General features: G+C 50.8%; 1 protein-coding gene across 2 annotated transcripts in view; it reads left to right on the top strand.

Moving 5' to 3' along the window:
- LOC144773069 (galectin-1-like) overlaps positions 1-18,489 on the top strand; it is a 131,722-nt gene that overhangs the window by 83,924 nt on the left and 29,309 nt on the right. The window contains exon 1 of one of the 2 annotated variants that reach the window (XM_078657871.1): positions 9,458-9,528. The exons of the other annotated variant lie outside the window; for it this stretch is intronic. The gene's annotated coding sequence lies outside the window, so the exon portion shown is untranslated. Of the gene's footprint in view, positions 1-9,457; positions 9,529-18,489 lie in introns of those variants that run through there. 2 annotated transcript variants of the gene reach the window in all.

Here is an 18,489-nt window from a genome sequence, read left to right as displayed (position 1 = left end):
TTCTTTAGTTATTCACTTGGTAAAAACAAACTTAACTTAAACTGTAACTTTCTATTCCCGCCCACGCATTAGACTTAGGTCAGGTACACAGGGTAGGCGTATTTAGAAACACCAGTTGAGTACGTTTAGTCAAATGTATATGTGTATGTAAATATATTTTAATCATTTTAAACATCATATGGCTCAGAAACCATATCAATGTTTTTACAGTATTATTTTATACTATTGTTTTTAATGTATGCACTTTACTTAACTATAAGTATTGCAATAATATCGATCCATTTCTCTTGTACGAGAAAAGAGACTGATCAATAAATAACACCTTTTTATTGAACACGCCCGTCTCTTCCTTTTCTCTACAATCTGATGAGACTAAGAATGCACGTACTGACTGAGTAAAATAATTGCCTTGTGCTCACACGACTCTGGAGATACACTCTTGATTAGGGGAGAGCAAAGTTGTCATGTTCTATGGTTGTCAGAAACTAAATCCCTTCTTGTCTAATCAGGGAAGTTAATTCCTCCTTGAACATTCGAGAAAGTTTCTAGCGAACTCTGAGCTACGCTGGCAAACCCAAAACTTAAGTCTAGTATCGACAGTAGTAGACCTAGTTAACGTCTGGCCTAGGCCTTTACTGCTGTAGGTATTATTCCAATGCGCAGAGCCTATTGGGAAGATAGGAACTACACTACAACAGGCTACTTCATGTTGAATCCAGGGTCTCCGACGCCGAGGACGCGAGCACTTAAAGATCGGCAGAAGCTGCTCCAAATAGACAAAATCCTGGTGGTCATTCGTGAAAAGAATGAGGACTTGGAGGCGCACTCACGTCGGAGCAACCTCCGCCTTACGGGCCTTCCAGAGTCCACCAACATCTCCAAAATGGAGGACTATCTGGAGGACCTTCTCAGGGAACTTTTTGGGGATGTCCTTTCATCCTTCTTCGTGGTGGAATGCGCGCACCGTTCCCTGGTCCCCCGCCCTCGTATGCCCCCCCCGCCCCATCGTGGCCAAGATATTGAACTTTCGCGACTGGGATGCCATCCTCATGGCTCCCAGGGACAGGGGCACCATCACGCACCAAGGCAATACCCTCTCCTTTTACCCCGACTACACTGCGTCCGTGCAGGCCGCAAGGAGAGAATTTCTGCCAGCCAAGCAAATCCTCCAAAAACATGATGTGTCATACTCCCTGGCATATCCGGCGAAACTTAGATTCCGCCAGGGCACCAAGACGCTGGTATTCCACGACCCGAGGGAAGCACTTGCCTTTGCCAAACGCCGAGACAAAGACTATTGGAATTCCCCCTCGGGGTCATCCCATGAAACCACTAATCAGCTAAGTGACAATGACTAACTGTCCAGGCCGGTCACTGTTTGTATTTCGCATTGTCTTTGATGGTTAATGTCGGACCTTCGTGTCCATGCTATCCTTTTGCTTGCAACTCCTACCCCTTTATTGTCTGCGGGTGCCCTGCTCAGTGCGAACTGTGGATTGCTCATATGTGTTGGTTTACTGACCCCCGCTGCTGTTATTGTGCCATGTATTCTCCTTTCCTCTTCTTGGCTGTTATGGGGCTCCTCTTCAGGCCCGCTGGGCATGTGAAATGTACGGTTTACACTTTATTTTTCAGGAGGCTGCTTTTTGCTCTTAGCTTGGCCACCCTGCTGTCTCGCAGGGGTGTTCGCCGAGCCCTGCCATGCCCTACCTGGGATGGTTCCCACCTCCTTGTTTTTGATTCCCGATCCAGGTTTTGGGTTCCCGGGGTGGGGTGGGTGGTATTCTCAGCCTGATTGGGGGGTTGGAGTGGGCAGTGCGGTTGGGGGGTTCTGGGTCATGTCCACTAGATGCGGACCTAGGTTTTCTGGTGGGGTGGGGGTGGAGGAGTGGGAGCGTTTTCCACATGATGTTGTGGTTTTGTCGTATTGCTGTTTTCTTGATGTTTTTTTTTCTTTGTATGCTCCAATGCTCATATTGTGCCATGTCTGATCTTCTGCATCCCTGTCACCGGCGAAACATTTGCTGCTCTTTTGAACCTGACTAGCCATGTTTATTCCATCCCAAGCACTGCGCCCTATCTGCGGCCCTATCTTGTCGCCTCAGTGGCGGAGTGCACTGCTTCTGTCCTGGCGTTTGCCTTTTGCTGCCACCATATGCCCTCCTCCCCTCATCAGCGGTGTCACAGCGGTGCGTCTTTCGTACCACCGATCCCCCTGCTTCCTGGCGCTTGCGTCTGCCCTCCCCTGTCTGGATTCAGCGACCTTCGGGCCGCCACCTGTCCTCCTTGCCCCAGGGGGTCCTCGTTCCCTCCTGCTGGATTGGGGGGTGGTACGCGATTGGTTTCCTGGCGGATTCCCCTCGCACTTCGCTGCCTCTGACTCTTCCCTGAATGGCTAATATTACGTGCTGGACTTGGAATGTCAGTGGCCTTAATGACTTCCGCAAAGCCCGCCTGACCCATGCCCACTTGCAGCGCCACTGCATGGATATTTGCTTATTGCAGAAAACTCACCTGCTTTCCAGCTCGGTATCAAGGCTACATGCGCGTTACTGGGGGAGGCACATTCCCCTACTTATTCCTCCTACGCCAGGGGGGTCTCAATTCTGCTTCCCTGAGGTCTCCCTTGGCAGACTTCCAATGCCCTAATTGATCTGGATGGTAGATACGTAGTTTTGCACGGCCTACTGTATGCTCAGCCGGTGATCTCCTCCTGTAGCCCTGCTGCTGTGATCTGGAGTGGGGATTTTAATGTAGCCTTTTCCGGGACGCTGGACCGCTCGGGGGTCCACCGGTCCCATCCGCGGGCTGCCAGTGCTCTGTCCTCTATCCTGATTGACAATTCGCTCTTCGATGTTTGGCGTCATCTTCGCCCGGAGGCCCGTGAGGGGACTTGTGTGAAGGGTGCGCGCGGCTGCTGGTCGAGAATTGACCTTTGGATAACTTCACCTGATGTTTTGTCTTGGACGGTCGATGCCACTCACATGGCCCGTACCCTATCTGATCATGCGCCGGTTCAGCTTATCATTAAACCCCCCTTCTCTCAGCGTCGGGCCTTCTCCTGGCGCCTTTCTCCCAGTGCCCTCAGGGACACCGTATTCTGTGATGAACTTCAGTCCTCCATCACTACTTTTTTCGAGCTCAACGCGGGATCAGTGGACTCACTTCCGTCCTCTGGGAGAGTTTTAAGGCATACATTCGGGGGGAGTGCATTTCTAAGCAAAAGGGCGTTCTTGGTCTACTCGGTCCACGCTGGCTAGGTTGGAGGGAGAGATACGTGACCTTGATGCTGCTCTGCTATTGAATCCTGGTCCTGATGTGCTGGCGCTTCTGCGCCAGAAACACACTGAATTTTCTGACGAAGCTGGCCGCGGGCTCTCCTTTTTGGGCAGGGAGGGTCGGGCTCGTCGCTTTGGGGAGGGGGACCGCCCGGGGCGCACCCTTGCTAAGCTACTGCGTCCTTCTCGGGCTGCTTCCTATATCACCACTCTGTGACGGGGGTCTGGATCACACCACGTCCACTGGGGAGATATGCGCCCGGTTTGCTGCATTCTATTCCGATCTTTACTCCGCCGGCTCTCCCCCCCTCGGTGGAGTTTGACCAATCTTTTGAGTCTATTGCCCTGGTCTGGTTAGCGGATTATCATTGGAAATTCCTAGACGAGCCTTTTTCGAAGGAGGAAATACTGGCGGCGATAAACAGCCTTCCGATTGATAAGGCACCGGGCCTCGACGGCCTGCCAGCTTCCTTCTATAAAACGTTCGCCGCTCCTCTTGTTCCGCATTTAGCCGCTCTGTATAACGAATCCTTCGAACAGGCACTTTCCCACCATCCCTTCGCGAGGCCTCGCTGACCCTCCTTCTCAAACCCGATAAGCCTGCGGATCGGTGTGACTCTTACCGCCCCCTTTCCCTTATTAATATAGACAACAAGATCTTCGCCAAATGAATCGCCTCTCGACTCTTACTATTAATGCCCACCATTGCACTCCCGGATCAATCTCTCTTTATCCCCGGCAGGGCCACCTCCCACAATCTCCGAACCATTTTCTCCGTTTTACACCAAATTAACCTGGAGCTCCCAGTCATAGCGGCATTGCTCGACTCCACGAAGGCGTTTGATACCCTGGAGTGGCCTTTTTTATTCTATGTTCTATCGTGCATGGGCTTTAGTGCCCATTGTCTGCAGAATATTCGTCTTCTATATACTAATCCCACGGCCAGGCTCCGTATAAACGGACTGGTGTCTGATCCCATTGCTATATCCCGCGGCACTAGGCTGGGGTGTCCTTTGTCGCCCATGCTTTTAGCGATCGCTATGGAACCCCTAGCTGCTCGGTTGCGGCAGCACCACACCCACAGGGGCATCGGTTTTTCATCTCGCTCTCTCCTGGTATCCATGTATGCGGACGATGTCACTCTTTATGTACGCCACCCCAGGACAAACTCAGCCCCCTGGTGTGAGAGGTCATTCGGTTCGGCGGACTCTCGGGAGTCCAGATCAACTGGAATAAATCTGTGCTCTTTCCCTTAACTGACGCCACCCGTCCGTTCGCGCCTGATTATCCCTTTGAGTGGGCTTCCGGCCCCACGTGTTATCTAGGGATTTGGTTGAGCAGGGACCCAGACGAGCTCAGGTGCTCTAACTTTGGCCGCGCGGTGGATTGGTTCGAGTCCAGGCGAAGAATAGCTATGTGCTGGAGCTGTCGTCCCGCTCCTGAGGTCGCAGCCTGGCTGGAGGACGCCTCCCGTTGTCAAACGCTCATGTCTGAATTTTGGGACCTGATGCCGGCCAGATCGCGCCCGGTTGATATCTGGGGCCCCCTGGTTGCCTATCTCCTCTCCCGCTTCCCCCTCTAGCGGAGCTGCCTCCCCTGCGTTCCCCGCCGGCCCTGGGTCCGCGGTGGCCGCTGCTGATGACTGCGCCTAACAGCCCTCTCCTTCCCCATCCTTTACCACGTTGACAGCTGATCCCTACCCGGGCTGCCTCTCCCGCGCTCCCCGCCGGACCCTGGTCCGCGGTGGCCGTCGGTGCTGTTCCCCGTTTACCCCTGTCTGGCATGGCCTCGACCGTCCCTACGCCTTTCCCCCTGGGGTTCCCGCCCTGCATGTCATCTCCCCAGTCTTTTCTCTCGCACTTACCTGGCAGCACAGCACTGTTAAGCTATTGTTTTCATGATTGCTTGCTGAATATTCGTTATCTATTGTAATAGACATGGACTTGCTATTATGTAACTTGTCGCCCTGCACAATGCATTGACTTGTTGTAATATGTATGCATTATAAAAATTATAAATAAAATATTTAAAAAAAAGAGAGAGAGCAAGAAACACCTATAGACGGTGGAGGACTCCTCAGAAGATGATGAGGAGGAGGTTTACCTAGTATCATTCGCGAGGGAACTCAAGCAACGCCGCCAGCCCCAGCCAACATGTATGGTCGACGTCGCAGGAACAGAAATAAAAGCAGTCGTCGACAAGAGAGCGACAGTGAATGTTATGGGCCTCCAACAATACCGCCGTCTATGACCTCGCCCTTTTGTAATGCCGTCCAAAACCAGAATCTATGCATACGGGTCCGACACACCTGGTACCCATCAAGGCAGATAATCTCGAAGTAATGGCAACCATCCATGTCATCGACAGGGAAGCAGATACCCTACTGAGAAGCCACACCGTGGAAGACCTGGGGCTCATCTCTTTCGCAAGGAGGATCCAGACGTACCAGGTAAAGGAGCTACTCAGCAAGTTCCCCGAACTCTTCCAGGGGCTTGGATGCATCAAGTGCGACCCCATCAAACTACACATTGACACATCGCCTTGCGTCCTAGGAGAGTCCCGTTCCACCTGCGGCCGCTGGTGGAAAAGGAGCTAGAAGCTTTGGAGAAGCAGGGGGTCATTGAAAAAGTATCCGGGCCCACGACCTGGGTGTACCCGATGGTTATCGCTGAAAAGCTGAAACAGCCAGGAGCCATACGCCTCTGCATTGGTATGAGGTTGCCGAATAGCCATTCGAAGGGAACGCCACATAACACCAACAATGGATGACATCAATGCAGATGTCAATGGATCCAAATGGTTTTCAAAAATCGACTTGAAAGCATGGTATCACCAACTTCCCCTATCAGAAGAAAGCCGCTACATCACCACCTTCGGCACCCACCTAGGACTACGGAGGTACAAACGGTTGAATTTCGGAATATCCTCGGCAGCCAAAATATTCCAAAACATGTTACGGGAGCTGTTATCGGGACTACCGGAGTGCTAAACATGAGTGACGATATTCTGATCCACTCAGCAACAGCAGCGGATCACCAAAAACACCTCAGCGACACACTGAAGAGCCTCAGCGAGTACAGAGCAACCCTGCACAAAGACAAATGTCAATTCTTCCAGCCATCCCTTGAGTTCTTCGGGTATGTATTCAACCAGGAAGGCATCTAAGTTGACCCGAGGAAGTCGCAGGCCATCAAAGATGCCCCTGCGCCGACAACACCAACGGAGGTACGAAGTTTCCTGGGTATGGCCACACACTGCGGGAGGTTTATCCTCCGCCTGGCCACCCGAGCGGAACAGCTGCGTGCCCTCACAAGAGCAGAGGCAACCTGGCTGTGGGGTCAAAGAGAGGAAGAGGCGTTCCGAGGCATAAAAGATGCCCTCCTGGGGGAGGCAACGCTGGCCTACTTTGATCCGGCAAAACGAACAGAGGTACTGGTCGATGCAAGCCCAGTAGGACTTGGAGCAGTACTGGCTCAAGAACACGAGCCCAGTCACTGGGCGGCCCTAGCGTTCGCCAGCAAGGCTCTCACACCCACGGAAACGAGGTACGCTCAAATCGAGCGGGAGGCCTTAGCCATCAAGTGGGCTTGCAACCAACTTCCTATCGAGGCACCCAGTTCCGCCAGAAGCGCAGGAGGATGCCGACGATGTCGAACACTATGCCCACTTGATATCCCTAGGGGCATGCCCCCAGAGCATGACCCTAGACAATGTGAAAGAGGCTGCAGCAGCGGATGCAGTATACACCAAGACCCTGCGAGCGATCCAAGAAGGTTCTTGGACAAACTACCTTTGCCAGGCCAACTCCTTGAGCCCTGAAGACCGTGACAACCTGACGAAGATGTGGCGAGTACGGCATGAGCTCAGCGCCACCAGTGACGAAATCCTGCTGAGAGGGTCCAGACTGGTGATACCGCAAAGCCTTAAACATCGGGCAGTCCAACAAGCCCATGGAAGACATCAAGGGGTGACCAAAATGAAGGCACGAATGAGGGGAAAATGGGTGACCAAAATGAAGGCACGAATAAGGGAAAAAGTCTGGTTCCCTGAGCTGGAGAACATGGTCGCCGCTGTCCACCATGTCAGCTGACAAGCACCCCCAAGAGACCAATCCCAATAATCACCGAGGAAGCCTGTACCGTTCCATGGTCCAAAGTAAGCGTGGACTTTGGGAGTTTTCCCGGAGGGCAGCACACGCTGGTGATTGTCGACGCATTCTCAAAGTACCCCATAGAGGAGCCCGTGATATCCACTGCATTCAACCACGTGGGACCAGTCTTAGAAAAGGTCTTCGCCATGTTCGGGTTTCCCCATGAAGTACGCAGCGATAACGGACCGCCGTTCCAAGGAGCAGAGTTCGCCGCGTTTCTTATACAGCGAGGGATCCATCACAGACAAATCACCCCTCAATGGCCCCAGACTCATAACAGAGACTCCATGAGTTCCTGAGAGAATACCGGAGCACACCCCACTGTACAACCCAGAGAAGCCCGTGGGCACTCAAGCTCCGTGGCCCCAGAAGAGACCCGATTCCCACTTGCCCAGAGTGGTCGTCACCCCCACTGGAAGCGGAGGAAGTGCAAGGAAGGAGAGTCCGACACAACCAGCAAGTAAGTCTCCGCTGCCATGCCACACCAAGAACGCTCCGCACAGGGGCTACCGTCATCCTACGGGACCGCCGTCCGGGAGGAAAATTCCGAACGAACTACGAGCCAGGCACCTGGACTGTCACCGCGAACCGCAGAACCATGATTACTGCACGAACAGGAGGAGAGGAGGTGTCCCGGAACATCTCGTTGTTCAAGGAGGTCCCAGCAGAACACCCGGGAGGTCCTCAAATGATCAGCCAAGTTCTACCGCCACCCCCGCGCCAGAGAGCAGGGAGGCAAGACCGGGAAGCGGCGGAGGCGAGGAGACCTCGGAGACGACCAACTCCCCTCAGCCCGGCCCTCATTCCGAGGACCCAGGCCCTGACGGCATGAGTCTGCGTGGCTGCCCCAGAGGTGCAGCCTGAGGCCGAATCCCCGTCCGAGCCAGCGACTCTGGGACTTTGCCTGCTGATTACGCCGGCCACCGTAGCTCGAGGTCCACGCAAGTACTGAGACTGTGCATTTTATCAATTGACATGTTTGAACATTGTGTTTGTTTCAAAGACTGAGTTGGATAGGGATGCAATAGTTGGCGGTCTAGTGGCCGCCTCAGAGATACACCACACCCGCAGGCCAGGCTTGGCTTCCGAGGTTAACATAAAAGGAGGACGGCCGCTCGAGGTCCTCACTTCCGACCAGCAGTGTGGTGTGGCCTTAGTCTCTGCGCCCGCCCACACTCTAATCCCTGCCCAGGGCCACAGATCTCCCCGCATAACAGGACGGATCTTGTTTCAAAGTTTTCTCTTTTTTGCTTGTTTGCCCTTGCGGTCAACCTCCTTCATTTTTTGGCTGGGTGTGAGAAAAGACTCAAAGTTATCTGCTCCTATGATCTCTTGCGGACCGTTACTTTAGCTGCAACGGTCCGATATGTCCTGAGGCTGCGATGGGTTAACATTGGAACCCCCCCTCCTTGCCCCTGGTGGTGGCACCTCTTGCGAGTAATTTATTGGGTTTTCGGCCGAGACCCAGGCTCTTCCACTTGAGGTAGTGGACATATGCCACAACTCATGAAAAGAGTCCATTGCAAGGGAAACTCCAAACCTCCTTACATTGAAATCATATCAGGTTTTGAACCAGTTTACTGGCTCAATGTGCTATTATGTGCAGCAGTTGACAAAAGCGTTCCCTTTCCACTTGTAACAAGAGGGTAATTTCTATCTCTGCTGTATGGGTTTTTTTGAACTATGTTCAGTTGTGGCTTTAAAATGTGCCATTTGTCACCCATTTTCACTTCTGAGAAGGAACAGCAGCACAAAAAATAATTTTGTGGTTTGAAATATCACTGTGTCAATAAAGCACATTTTAAATGTTACCTCTTCCAGCCTACCTCCCCTTTCCACATACACGTATTTTTCTTTGCTGGGGGCTCTGCCTCCCCAAAATAAATACTGCTTGCTATGGCCCTGGGCCTCCTCTGTTAAAGTAATTCCCCCAGCTGGGCTGGTTGCCAGAGCCTCCCCGCGGATTGGCTGCGTGACTTTGGGTGCACCTGACACTCTCGGGCACTTTCCTAGTCATTTAAGGGGGACGGGGAAGGAACAGAACTAGTCAGGGCTGAGGAGGGAGCAGAGCAGCAGCACTTACACTCAAACGAGGGACAGGTGAGGGACTTTATCAATGTATTAATTAATTGAGATGGAGACTGAGCAACCAACAATGGAAGAGGTTAGAGAAATGGGGGATGCATAGATAGATGAATGGAGCGTGTGGAGAGCTGAGCTGGGATACTCGAACTCAGTGGAGGTGGGATGCACGCGTGGGTGAGTGGGCGGATGAATAGAGTATTGAAATGGAGAGCTCGAGCACAGCCGGCGGACGATGAAGGTGAATGGAAGGCTTAGTATGGTCAAGGAAGGGGGCGGGAAAGTTTGGTGTGAGAAAGGGTGTGCTGTCAGTCTCCCCAGGTGACAGCACAGACTCAGTTACTGAGGGAACATTCCGTTCTGTTGATCAGTCTCTCTAGTGGGGTTACTCGCTTGAAGTTTCATTCATTGTGTGCGAGTCTCGTGGGCGCACAGTCTCTCTGTGGGTGGGTGTGTTACACTTTTTGAGAGGTCTCCCTCTCAATGATTGTGAGGGGGATTCACTGACTGGTGCACGCTCTCCCTCATGGAGCAGGTGTCCTCTTCTCTTAATCTGGCTGGATGTGAGTGATTCCTGGGGGGAGAGTCGCATGGGGTGCTAGTGCCGATCACTGGTACAGTCCTCATTGGGTGTGAGACTCGCTCCTCAAAGCACTACATCGTGTGCATCCTCAATAGCCCCAATGGTTTAATCGCGTCTCATTTCTCGATAATGTAAAACCTGAGGGTCTAGGCGAGATCTGGCTTGGAGGCGAGAGTCTGTGCCAGTGTCCCTCAGTGAGGAGTGTGTGTGCTAAGGGGCGTTGCAGAGCAGTCAGGGTGTAGGCCTTTGTGAGCAAGGATGTGACCAAAGGTAATGTGTTCCAGATTTGGGGGGCGGGGGAGTGGCTGATGCTGCAGGGTAACCATGGTGCATTTAATGTTGATCTTGCCCCATTCGGTATTAGCGGATAGCTACATGGTTTGTTGGTGGTCAGTTGACGTGCATATGATTTTTAATAATACTTGTAGTTGAGTCATTTGTTGTCTAGGGTTTTATCACTATGCTTAGGTAGTCATGGTCATGTGCCTCTTGTGTGTGCTGGGTCATTGTGTCAATTCCTGAGGCCATATTACAGAATACGGTGTGCGCTATGTTTGCACCAGGCACACTCTCAGTAATTGTGTCTTGCGCAAACAAGGAGAGGGCGCCGTATTATATTGAATATGCTTCCCTCAGGGACGCCGCAAAGTCGTGCTGCCCTGGGAGTAGTGCGTTCAAGTGAAAAACTGAGTTGCTTTGCAGCAGCCGCTCCGTGTCTCACTGTGCAGGCGGCAACCTACCTGCACTTTTAAGAGGGGGAGAGATCCCCTTGTGGGTGACGTGAGTGAATACCTGCCTAAAAGGGACTATCGGGGGGGGTCAATAGGACCCCTTTCCCTCCAGAGGGTTGCCATCAGGGGGGGTGCACCTCCTGACATCTTTTGTCTGCCTCTTCACCCATGTCTATAATGACGCGGGGGCAAAGAGGTTCCTTTACTTGCCCCCATGCAAATGAGGAAACCCTCTTCAGTGGCGTAACATAGGCCCCTGCAGTGCAGGGGGGATCCAAGCTACAGCGGCCCTCTCAGCAGAGTACCCTGCCCGATTTCAAGACTGAGTCCTTTGGCGGCACCTCCATGTATCTTGCAGAGGGGGTGGGGGTGGGGGGGGGGGACTTCAAGTTTCGTTACTCCACTGACCGCCTCTGGTGATGGCACTGATGCAATATGTGCACCAGCCTTATCTGTATTACAAAAATAGGCTGCACAAGTGTCTGTGGCCCTTTCTGTAATACCGAAGCGATCTGTGGGTGTGCAAAGCAGGCGCACAAGCCCATTGCGCTAACGAGGCACATGCCATAATACAGCCCCTGGTGTTTATGGCACATAGCATGCCTGATTTTATTTATTTATTTATTTATTTATTTATTTATACCATTTATAGAGCGCACTAATACCAACCGGTGTCCAGGCGCTAAAGTGGTAGCTCCCTGGGTTTATGATCTCTGATCTAGCTCGAGAATAGCCAAGTTTTCTGTGTTTTTCGAAATGCCAAAAGGTTGGTGCTTTGCTTTAAAGCTAAAGGAAGAGCATTCCAAGCCATCGCTGCCCCTCTCGCAAAGCTTCGGCCCCCCCCAACGCACCTTCCTAACGCGGGCAGTCTTGATCAGCCCCAAGTTAGCCGATCTTAATTGTCTTTCCGGCGTATACCATTGGAAGAGCTGCTGGAGGAATTTTGGGCCTATTCCATGGAGCGCTTTGTAAACAATGCATAGGGACTTGAACCTGATCCGCTTCCGCACCGGGAGCCAATGCAGCTTATCCAGCTCCCTGAAAACGGAAACGAATTTCAGCAGGCCAAGAATAAGACGGGCCGCCACGTTTTGTAGTATCTTCAGCTTATTAAGCAGCCCCTGGTGAGCCTCAAGTAGTAGACTGTTACAGTAATCGAGGCGGGAGAGCACTAGGGCTGACACCACCGTCTTTCTGCTCCCTACTGGTAAAAAGGGAAGGATTTTCCTGATAATTTTCAAGGTCCAATGGATGGATGATGAAAGCGCATTTACTTGGGGTTTATAGGAGAGTTGGTCATCAATGATTACTCCTCCATTCTTCACCTTTATAGCGGGGTGCGGGGGGATCCCATATCTTCCGGCCACCATTCAGGGCCCCAAAGATTGGTATTCTGCCCAAAAAGTAACACCTCAGTTTTAGAGGAGTTCAATTTTAAGCAGTTTTTTTCCATCCAGATGCTGACTGCTTTCATACAACCTTGAAACCTGGCGGCAACGCCTAGATTTTTTCCCGGGAGCAATGATACCACAATCTGGGTATCATCGGCATACGATGTTAACTCGAACCCGTAGGATCGGATCACCGGGGCAAGAGAGGAAACATAAAGGTTAAATAGGGTGGGGCTTAGGGAGGATCCCTGAGGGACCCCCCTGGAAGTTCGAAAGGTTTTGACTCGAAATCTCCCATTGCCACCACCTGAACCCTGTTCCTCAAGAAGGCTTTCAGGATACTCAGTGCCTTCCCCTGAATCCCGCAGTCCTCTAAACGGTCCACCAACACCTTGTGGTGGACCGTGTCGAATGCCGCGGATAAGTCGAGAAGAACCAGAACAGCTTGGCCTCCTGCATCAAGAGCCTTCCTGACCTCCTCCGTGGATTTGATCAGGGCGGTCTCAGTACTGTGGCCTTCCCTGAACCCATGTTGCGCTAGGTCCAAGCCCTGTGTTGAGCGCAGGAAGGCAGATAGTTGGAGGTTCATGGCCTTCTCGATTAGTTTGGCAGAGAGCGGCAGTCTGGCAATGGGCCTATAGCTGTTTGGATCATTAATATCCAGTGTGGGCTTCTTGAGCAAAGGAAAGATGGAGGCCCTTTTCCAGCATGTAGGAAAGTCACCCACATCAAACATCTGATTAAACAGCCCAGCTAGAGTATCTGCAATTGGGAGGGCTGCCAGCTTTGCTACTGACACTGGACAGGGGTCAAAAGGGGAACCCGAGTTAGTAGCTTGCAGTAGTCTGAGGATGTCTGTGGTATGTACTGATTCATATGCCAGAAATTTTTCTTCTTGAGGAATACTCACGGGAGACCTGTGGGAGTCCTCTAATAAACTCAAGGCGACTTGTGGCTCAAGAATGGTGAAGATGGCCTGCACTTTATTAAGAAAGAATTCAGCTAGAGCCTCACATAGTTCTAAACTAGGAGGAACGGTCACTGGCTTGGGAGTGGCCAAGCCAGCAACGGTATCAAAGAGTTCTCTAGAAGAATTCTTTGCCCTCTCGATCCGATCTGTAAAATAGGAAGTCTTAGCCTGCCTTATAAGATCCTTATACATCCTTAGTGCAGCTTTCAATCTGACCTTGTCTGTATCATTATAGTTGGAGCGCCAGATGCGCTCCAGCTTCTTACAGACAATTTTAGCATCCCTAAGCTCATCTGTAAACCATGGGGCTGACTGGGCCGATCTCGTCAAGCGGCATACTTTCGGCAGGGCTAAGGTACGACAGGCCTGATCGATCCATTCCGTGTACCTGGCCGCCGCTTTGTTCACATCTATTGGCAACATTGTCCTAGAAGACACCAGAAGCTCCTCAAGAGCAGTGCCCTCCAGTTTTTTCCAGGGCCTACAAGTCATTACGGTATTCCCATCACGCGTAAACTTACGCACGGGAGGGTTGAAGATGTTAAACAGCACCGCAGCATGGTCTGTCCAGGCCATGGGTTCGACCTTTACAAATCTTAGGTCAGGATTGTTCGCAAAGATTCCATCTAGCGTGTATCCCGCCAGATGTGTCGCTCCCTTAACCAATTGAGTAAGTCCTGCCCCGTGCATTGCTTCAGATAATGTGAGCGTGTCAGGGTCAGTACTGTCCTCTAGGTAGAAATTAAAATCACCTAGGGCTATAAAAGAATTTGCGCACTGGGCTTCCTCAAGGATGTTATTCATCTCTTCGAGGAACCGGGCCCTTGCCCCCGGAGCCCTATAGAGAAGACAGCCTTTAATGGACTGATGGTTAGATAACTGGAGCTTATATCCCATGGCTTCACATGTTTTAAGCACCATAGTCTGAAAGGACCCTTGAATAGAGGCCTGGTAGATAATAGCCAGGCCCCCTCCCCTTTTCCCTGGCCTATCCAGAACAAAGTTCAAATAGTTGGGTGGGATTGCTTTGGTAGGTCTGGCCCAGAAGCTGCATCAGTCCAAGTCTCTGTGATAAAGGCAATATTTATGTTTCTATCCTGAATAAGTTCCGCACACTCCACACTATGTTTTACTAAAGATCTTGCATTAATCAGGAGGCAACTGGTATTGTGCTCTCCCCAAACCTCTTTAAAAGAGAAGGTCATATGGGGTGACCGGACCCGCTCCCAGATAAACACAGGGAGAGGTAGCAAACAGGATGAACACCGATGCGGTCTTATCAGGCCATCAGTGTCTGGCCTGAGAATGTACAGCCCTCTTTATCAATACCCGGATTAAGCTTCAGCAGCTGATCACGACTAAAGACCCTTCGGAGCGGGGTTCCGGAACAGTGTGGACCAGGGGTTATGGCGCTAGGCTGTGCTGGGAGGTTATGGTGTCTGGTCTGGGTGTGGTGATGTCGTGGGAGGGCATATTAACCATCTGGCATGTTGACTGTTAAGATTTAGTTTAAAAATGAATACCAGAGTGTGGTTAGTCGTAAGGTGTGTGGTGGCTGTGGTTAGTGTGGGATACCCAGTGGGTTGGGCATTGGTGCCTAATTTTTAGATGGTTGTGCTGGGAGGTTGTGGTGGCTGGTCTGGTTGTGGTGATGGCGTGGGAGGGCATATTAACCATCTGGCATGTTGACTGTGTAAGATTTCGTTTCAAAATGAATGGTGGCTGTGGTTAGTGTGGGATACCCAGTGGGTTGGGCATTGGTGCCTGATTTTTAGATGGCTGTGCTGGGAGGTTGTGGTGGCTGGTCTGGGTGTGGTGATGGCGTGGGTGGGCATATTAACCATCTTGCATGTTGACTGTGTAAGATTTAGTTTCAAAATGAATACCAGAGTATGGTTAGTCATAAGGTGTGTGGTTGCTGTGGTTAGAGTGGGATACCCAGTGTGCTGGGCATTGGCATCTTCCAGTCAGCAATGATGGGTATGTGTAGGTAACGCTTGGAGTGGTCGATAAACACTGAGTGTATTCAGTTTGTTGTCTGTTAGTATGGTGGTGCTTTGGGGTGGAATATCAGTGTGGTTAGTTGATTCCTTAAGGTGTACGTGTAGTAAATTAGTTATGGCACATGCAGCAAGGGTGCGGGTCCACTTTGATGGCTGTAAGTGGGTTGGGTGTGATGTGTGATGGGTGAGACTGGTGTGGTTTTGGTGTGCGTGGGGTTCTTTGACACGCTGGAAATGTATGGGCTAGTATGACAGAGTATTCGGCATGCCTGAGCGGGTCATGGGTGTACCCTTGAAGCATTGGTAGATGTGGGTTGGTTATGCAATGGGTACGTCACCAGTCCTCTGTGGATATGGTTGGGTTTGGCAGTGCATAAGGGCTGATTCGAATGTGTTTCACTCTCCCTTTCAGCATGCCTAAGCACTTCTTGTCATGGTCTTAGACCTCCAATTCCTCTCAATCGGTCACCACACATGCGCAGATCTAATGACCCGGTGTTGCCCCAGCGACACCCAGGCCTTGTTTGCACCATGGTTCCATCTGAAGAACTGCACACTAGGCTGGTCAGCGTCAGCCAAAGTTGGTCTTTTGTGGTGTTCACCCTTGCCTTCTGTTTCCTCCTGCCCGCATCTGTTCTAAAGGACTTCAGGTGGCATAGGGCCTTTAGGCAAGTACATGCCATCCCTTCGGTTTAGTGATGAACCAGAATGAGACTGGTGTCCTGCTGTGGTTCTCTAATGCCACTGTAGGGTCTTGGTGACATTTACAAGCCATAAAGCCTTATGTTGTGGTCCTGCATTGGCATCATAGGGTTCTGCTGACATTCACAGACCATGAGACTGGGTACAGATATCCCAGGGTTCTTTCAAAGTTCTGATCCCATGATCCCATCATGGGGTTCTGTTGTCAATCACAGACCATGAGACTGGGTATAGAGCCATTAGACAATCAGAGGGTTCTTTCAACATTTGCGGACATGAAATCTCAAGGCGAAGTAACACGTCAGTCTTATGATGATCTCTGGAGTTTGGATACATTTTGAAATCACGCAGTAGACGTGCAGTGGACCTATCGTGCCTTTGGCCAGTGTCCATAATACTGTGCTACATCTCACCCGCTGCCCCGGGGCTGCAGGCTTTACTTTACAGTGGAAGGATTTCACTTATGGGAAGGGTGGGGACTTTTGCCTACTCACAGAAGCGTAAACTTACAATTTCTGGAAAAAAATACTTATGGATCAGCTACCACGGTCTATTCTAAGCCTGGGCAGCAGTCCATGACACCAAATATGAACAATTATTACTTACCTGTAAACAGGTGGTTCTCCAGTATTGGTGTCTTTCATAGATTCACATGCTTGAATATTCCCCGTCGTCGAAGTGGGAGCCCCACGGTAAATACAATAGCAATAAAATCCCTATAAAACATGTATGTAAAAACATAACACATAGAAATACACACTAGAAATAGTTGCAAATACCAGGTCATCATTCCCACACAGGAATACATGGAGAGAGAGAAAACTTTTGCAACATATCCCTGTCATTGTGTTAGTCCAAACTACAGCCAATCAGGCGCAAGCACCCCTGCAGAACCTTCTCCTCAGAGGCTCAGGCCATCAGATTTTTGTAGCAGAAGAGTGACAAAAGAGTCTAGGAGGACAAGCAAGCCTCTGAGGGGAGGCGGGTGGGTCGCATGTGAATCTATGAAAGACACCAATACTGGAGAACCACCTGTTTACAGGTAAGTAACAATTGTTCTTCTCCAGTTTAGGGTGTCTTTCATAGATTCACATGCTTGAATAGAATAGTGAGAAGTAATAGCTGGCAGCAAGAGCAAAATCAGCAATGTATAGGCATGAAAATGCAAAATATCAAGCATAGCCAGATAGGAATGATAATAGTAAAATACCAATATCATTACACAAACCATATAGGTGGAGGGTAGAAAGCAGAGGCTTACCTTAGTTAAAAAGATTGTGAAGCACCGCTTGTCCCACTGCCATATCAGCTTTGTTGATCGTTTCAAGGCAGTAATGTCTCGTGAAAGTGTGCCTGCTGGACCACGTAGCTGCTCAGAAAATGTGGTTAATCGGCACACCAGCAAACAGGGCAGTAGAGGATGACATCGCCCTGGTGGAATGAGCTCTCACCGAGGATTGAAGAGGCTTGCCAGCTTTCTGATGACAGAAGGAAACTGCTGAAGAATTCCAACGGGCAATAGATAGCTTGGTGACAGAACGCTCCTTGTACATGCGTCTGTAGGTTATGAACAGCTGAACAGATTTGCGAAAGGGTGCCGTCCTATCAATGTAAAATTTAAGGCATCGCTTAACGTCCAGAGAATGTAAATGTTGCTCCGCTGGAGATTGACGATTGGAAAAGAAAGTCTTTAAGAGAACAGGTTAATTGAGGTGAAAGTCAGTGGGCACCTTAGGCATGAAAGCCGGGTTGGGGCGAAGCACTACACAGTCCGATTTGAATTGGAGAAAAGGAGGCTTAATGGTAAATGCGTGAATATCACTCAAGCGACGTGAAGAGGTTAAAGCAAGGAGAAGGGACAAACCAAGTTAAAAATGTCAAATACGCTTTGTGGATAGGCTCAAATGGTGCCTTCATTAATTGAGACAAAACAATGTTGAGCTGCCAGGTTGGAGGAGGACGCCTAATGGGCGGGAACTTCCTGAACAGTCCCTTGAAAAACTGACAAATGATTCTGGAAGAGCAGAGAGAGAAGGAGCCATCCTGCCGGAAGCGAGAAATCGCCACCAAGAAAAGCAACAAAGTGGAGTGGGAAAGCCCTGACTGTGCCAGCTCCAGAAAGAACGTTAGTAACTGAGCACGTGTAGAATGAACAGGATGAATGATGGCAGCTGCGCACCAGTGACAGAATCTTTTCCACTTAGTTTATAAGTCTTTATTGTGGATGTAGCTCTGGCATTGGCAAGAATGTCTCTGCATGCTGGCGGGATGTTCAAATCGGCAAATTCAAGGTGCTCAGGTTCCAGGCTGATAATTTGAGAGAGGAGGGGTCCGGATGACAGATCAGACCCTCGTCCACCGTGAGGAGGTCCGCTCGAGGAAGGAGAATGGGTTCGCACTGAGAAAGAAGTAGCAGTTCCGAGAACCACGCTTGTCGAGGCCATCTGGGAGCGATCAGGAGAATGTGGCAAGGCTGTCTTCGCATCTTCCACAACACTTGAGGAACCAGTGGAATCGGCGGAAAGGCGTAGGCGAATAGACCGCACCAATCCATCAAAATGGCATTCCCAGACAATTCTGGATGGGGAAGCCAACTTGC

Source organism: Lissotriton helveticus, chromosome 1_1 (genome assembly GCF_964261635.1).
Source record: "Lissotriton helveticus chromosome 1_1, aLisHel1.1, whole genome shotgun sequence".
Taxonomy (NCBI): Eukaryota; Metazoa; Chordata; class Amphibia; order Caudata; family Salamandridae; genus Lissotriton; species Lissotriton helveticus.
Note: the sequence above shows the minus strand (reverse complement) of the source record. Positions and strands in the feature narration are given on the sequence as shown.